The 6000-nt window shown below is 37.6% G+C and overlaps 1 protein-coding gene across 1 annotated transcript in view; it reads right to left on the reverse strand.

Moving 5' to 3' along the window:
- Positions 1-3750, reverse strand: part of RANBP17 (RAN binding protein 17) — a 210124-nt gene extending 206374 nt beyond the window's left edge. Inside the window, exons 1-2 of the mRNA XM_023764505.1 lie at positions 3608-3750; positions 1104-1194 (exon numbers count right to left, since the gene is read on the reverse strand). The gene's annotated coding sequence lies outside the window, so the exon portion shown is untranslated. The remainder of the gene's footprint in view (positions 1-1103; positions 1195-3607) is intronic.
- Positions 3751-6000: the final 2250 nt, after the last annotated feature.

Below are 6000 nucleotides of genomic sequence, written 5' to 3' on the forward strand. Positions count from 1 at the left end.
ATGAGTATATGTGTGTGAGTCAAACAAAAACAATGTTTTATGACTTAGGCTTATGTTTAAATCCTCTAGGTTTCTGCAGTGTCTGTGACTCTGGCTACTTAGAAAAATATCAGTCAAACAGATGAGGAAAATAACATGATCTGACCATTCAAAAGTGAGTCTAAAGATCCATCACTCATATTTTAATATTTCTGATACACAAATATGAATCATGTGAACCTTGAGACCAGAAAGCAGAAATGAATCAATAATCGATTTCTAATAGGAAAAAAGATTTTTAAAAACACCATACCTCAATTATTAGAGCTTTGTCCATATGAAAAGCAAATATTCTCTCTCTCTCTCTCTCTCTCTCTCTGTCACACACACACACACACACACACACACACACACACACACACACACACCGTACTAGTAAAAAGGCATAACTCTTGAAAAATATATTGCTACTTTATAGAATCAGTTTCCAACTATACTAAGTTTCAAGTACTATTCATCCACATACACAATGTCTTCCTAATAAGCATTAATTTGCTTTTAGTTTTGCAGGTATCACAGATAATTTTGATATAGCATCCAGAGAAATACTGGAGAATTGACTTTTCTATCATTCTGTTGTATATGAAGTTAAGACAAGGCTAAGAGTATGGATTCCACAAGACTGTGTGGTTTTAAATCACAGCTCTAAGAGTATGGACTCCACAAGACTGTGTGGTTTTAAATCACAGCTCTATTTCTTCCTAGCTGTGAGATCTTGGACATGTTACAGAGCCTATCAAATCTAATTTCCTCATTTATAAAATGAAGGTAGCAACAGTGCCCGCCTTATAAGTTTGGTGGATAAAATGAGGTAGTGCAAACCTTAGTAAAGAGCATACAAACTAAAATGCTAGTTATTATTTATTATTAATTTAAACAAATGCTTTTTTATTACACAATGTTATACATCACTGCTCATCACTAGATGGGTAGCGGAGACTTGACCACTTGTCTTTAAAAAATGACAGAATCAAATAACTTGCATACCTATTAACAGTTAACATATTTAAAAGGAAAAATATATTTTAAATACAATTTGACAAAAAGCTTTTTAAACCACTTACTGATATCTATTCTCTGTTCCACTGGCAAAGGACTGACTCGGCTTACAAGTTTTGAAAGACATGTGGCTGCAAGGAGCTGGGCATAGGATGTCTGTAAAGAATAATAAAATTTATTGTCATTACAAATGAAATTAGAGTAATCAAAACTCTATAGTAGGAACTTTTCCTAAGCAATAATGAGAATTTTTCACATGAAACCAACAGCAAAAGTATACAATTTAAAACAACATATCTCATCACAGAATTTCTTCACTAAAATAGAAAATAAGGTTGCAACCAAAGTTAAATTTCAAAGCAAGGAAAGCCACTTAGCAAAATAGTTCATCAAATCAACGTTATTTTATTGCAGTAGCCAAAGTGATACATGCAGAGAAAATAAACTTCAGATCACTAGGCTTTCGGTGAGAACAATGCTCAAACAGTTGAAGACATCTGAGCAATACCAAGAGTGGATTTCAAACAAGGGCAATGATAGAAGGTTCTCCTTAGTTTTTGCCGAGTTGGCAGAAGTTACTAACACTGCCCATACTGCTTATTCCAGAAATCAATGTTAAGTTTGAAGAGATTAAAGAATTAATCTCTATAAAGAGTCTGTGAAACTATAAGACAAAATATTCTTAAAGAAGTTGAGAAAATACTAAATCTGTACAACCTAAAGTAGTATCTGCTAAGATGTGTCACAAGTGGTAGTAAAAATATATGAAGCAGAAAAGAGCTGCTGGAAAAATGTACAAAGCTTTTAAAAATGTAAGAATCTAAAAGCCTATGGTTACTCACTGTATTAATTATCAGTAGATACTTTGTAGTAAATATTTGAATCTACCAGTGTTAATCAGTGGTGTTAACTGTGAACTTCAATTCATTTTCGTGAGCTTATCTTCACTTCTGTAAATTTCTATCAGAAATAGTAGCTGAAAACCCTGACTTTTCCCACCACACAGTTCAATAGCTTAGCAGTGGTAAAGTTTCATTATAATTTTTTTTTTTTAACTCAGGGCTGAGACTGAAATTTTTCTGAATGAGAAGAACCATTCTAAGCCACTACTGTTGAATACTAAATGCCTTTGGAAATTAGCTTTTGCTGCACATTTGATGACTCTTAATGAAGTCAACCTAAAGTTAGAAAGTTCCTAAAAGGCAAATAGTGCTTAGTATTTATTTATAAAACTTAAAATGCAGTAAAGTCATTTCAATAACAAGTGATGTTGTTTGAATCACAAGTAATATCAAACTGCTTTATATACTTCCACTGTCAAAAGTTAAAACAAGTAGCAAGATCTCTATTCCTGAGTTATTTTCTGAGCTCAAACTAGTTCTAGCAGCATTTTTTCAGACTGTGATGGAAATGCAAAAGAAATATCCATATTTTAAAATCCATTTAACTAAGCAATGGAGAAGCTTCCACCTAATCTTCAATTGGAAGTGACTAGTCTACAATGTATTCACATTCTAAAAGGCAAATATCAAGAGAAGTTTTAATAGAATCCTACAAATCCCTTGTAAGTGATGAATATGCTTAATTAAAATCATATATTCATGGATTGATATCAACATGTGGCAGAAGCCATCTGTATAAAAAGACATTTTCAAAAATGAAATATGTAAAATCTCATTACAGATCAGTATTAACATAGGAACACTTGCAATCAACGTTGACAATAGGAAATATTAACTTTGAACACTTATTAAGCAAAATGCTATCCCCAAGAGGATAATTCCATTCTTTTCATTAATAGACCCATACTAAAAAAACAAACACTGTACTCTATTATTATATTTTAAACTTCACCAATAAAACTTTGTGGAAATTGGTTTTCTCTCCTCTTATAGACATACTTACAAAACATCCTTGATGTTGCCTCTTGATCCGCAAAATCTAAAATATTTAGTACAATCTGGCACTTTCCAGAAAAAGTTTGCTGACCTCTGCTATAGACCATATAGTCTTGACTGTTTTGCTACCGTATTATTTCAGAGCTCTATATTTATACATCTATATCGCCCCAACTAAACTGGGAGTTACTTTAATGCACAAACATAAAGCAAGCAGGTGGTACAATACCTGGTTTTACATTTAAATATTTGCTAAAAGTTGCTGAATGAATGGCTAGGAAACTCTAGAAGGGAGGGAGGCAGGAGGTAGTCAGCACTCCTCTGACTCATTCCTTCATGTTTCAGTCAATTACAATTTGTTTTGTTAAAGCTGTCAGTCAACTTCCTAAAAATGTAACTTTTGTCCACTGATATGATACATCAAGAAGGGCAAAAAGGAATCACAAACTATTTTCAATTCATGCCTATTTCCACCTCCTGGGGTCTTCTCTAAGTTTGCTTTCAGACTTTCCAATTCTTTCTCTGATTAATTTATTTGTCAGTGAAATAAACTGTAGTAAAAAGACATGTGGTAATACCTATCAGTCATCACTGCTAACCTACATGAGTTCATTACCAATGACGTATATCCACTGGTCTTCCATGATTAATCAATGTTATCAAATACTTACTGTTCCTTGTTCTAACAGAAGTTGACACTTGCTGAGACATTCTGGGCTGTCAATAAGTTCCAGGAGTGCTTTCTCAGCCTCTATTCTTTGTGCAAGATCAGTCCCTATGTAGAGATGCGTACATAATACTTCCAATTCTGCCAAACTCTTGAAAAGAAAAAAATATTTCACTTGAGTGAAAAAAATAAGACAAATGTATTAATCACAGGAAACAAGGGATGCAAATATGCTTGTGTTCGTCAACTCAGTAAGTGCTTATTGAGCTATACCACTACTTACTAGAAGGTCACAGTGGTGAACAAAACAGCGTATCTCCTACCTCCAAGTTATCTAATTATAAACTAACAGCTCTATGATGGAAAAGAGTACAGAAGGAGGGGAACTGCCAAGTCTGAGGAGTTAGAAAAGACTTGCCTGAAGTGATAACATTTATGCTGACCTGAAAGAGTGAACCAGATGAAAAGAGATTAGAGAGCAGTCCAGGCAAAGAAACAGCATTTTCCAGGCCCAGAACAGAGCTTAATCATTTCAAGGCATTAAAAGGTCAGTATGCCTGGTAAAGAAAGGGACAGCAAGGAGGAGATGCCAAACGAAGCGAAAGAGATGGGTGGGAGGAATTACGGGCAAGTTGCAGACACTATACCAATTTACATTCTTTCTCAAATTGTAAGAACTTCTATGGTTCCATCTATAAAAAAGGAAATTATAAGCATATGTTGATTTGGGGCTTCTGAACTATGTCCAAGTCCTAACCCCCCAGTACCTTTGAATGTGACCTTATTTGGAAATAGGGTCTTTGCAAATCCTTAAGGAAAGGATCTGGGGATGAGATCATCCTGGATTCAGGGTGGGCCCTAAATCTAATGACTCATAAGAGAAAGGAGAGGGGCATTTCAGATGCAGAGACACAGAGACACAAGGGGAAGGTCATGTGGAGGAGGAGGCAGAGACTGCAGAGTTATATCTACAGGCCACAGAACACCAAGGACTGCCAACAGCAGAAACTAGGAGAAAGACATGGAAAGGCAGCACAAGATAAAAAGAGAAAGGTCTGAACTTCTCTTCCAAAAGATTGAAACAAAGGGGGGAAACATCAACTTATTCTTTCACTGGAATTATTACAACTGGACACATGCCTGGCTTTCTAAATCTTTTCAGAGAAAAGGATACATACACAAAGATCCTTACTCTGGTGGGAAAGCATTATCTAAACATTTAAAATAGTTAAATTCACAATGTGGTGACTGCTGACTGACCAAGCAATCTTCTGCCTAGCATTTGACTTTCCAAAGAATCTCTCTATAAAGACTTCATTTTTCATGGTGAATTGATAAATTCACATCTCAGTTTTATACACAGCTGTCAGAGAATATGATTAACATGAGAATGCCTCAGAGAAATGACGCCCTTCTTGATCTGACAAATCAGGTTTCAGTTATTAAAGCTCTACAAGATTTAATATCAACATTAGAAGCCCATTTAAATAACTAATGGGTAGAACAAGTAGAACTGGACATCACCTACCTCTCATAGAGTAACCATCCTATCTAATAAAGAGGGAATATGCTAATTGACCCTCATGCTGTCACATAGATGGAGGTACCCACAGCCAATAAGGAGGGAATATGCTAACTGACTGCCCCGCCCTCAAAGATGGCAGCACCCACAGCCAATAAGGAGGGAATATGCTAATTGATGCCCCGCCCTCAAAGATGGAGGTGCCCCACAGCCAATAAGGAGGTAATTTGCTAATTGCTGTCGCACCCTCAAAGATGGTGGCGCCCACAGCCACAAGATGGTGGCACCCAGTCCCCTCAGCCCTGCTGGGGCTGCAGGCACGCAGCAAGACTGGGCCCGCCCTGCGTGCCTGCCTCCGGAGACCCCCAGTCCCCTCCGCCCCCCAGCCGCCCAGGGCCAGCCCGAGGCTCAGGCAACTAGGGCCGGCCGAGGCTTGTGCTGCCGGCAGTGGCAGCAGCAGAGGTATGATGGGGCGTCACCTTCCCCTGATGGCTGAGTCGCCTCCCACCCCTGAGGGCTCCTGGACTGTGAGAGGGGGCAGGCCGGGCTGAGGGACCCCCCCCTCCAGTGCATGAATTTTCATGCACTGAGCCTCTAGTCAAATATAAACAGACAGTGCCCAATTTCCATAGTCGAGGCGACAATGACATAATCCTGCCTACAGCCTAAATAAGGATCTTCTAAGTTATTCTGGACTTATTTCTGGCCTTTGCACTTGACATACACTTAACCCTAAATGATATAACTTCTTTCTATACAGTAATTCCCACACATACATCTATCAACAGGTAAATGCTGAGTAAAAGAAGTCAAGACAAAAAGAATATGTATTGTGTCCTAGCCGGTTTGGCTCAGTGGATAGAGCGTCGGCCTGC

This window comes from Myotis lucifugus, unplaced genomic scaffold, assembly GCF_000147115.1.
Source record: "Myotis lucifugus unplaced genomic scaffold, Myoluc2.0 scaffold_333, whole genome shotgun sequence".
Lineage (NCBI taxonomy): Eukaryota > Metazoa > Chordata > Mammalia > Chiroptera > Vespertilionidae > Myotis > Myotis lucifugus.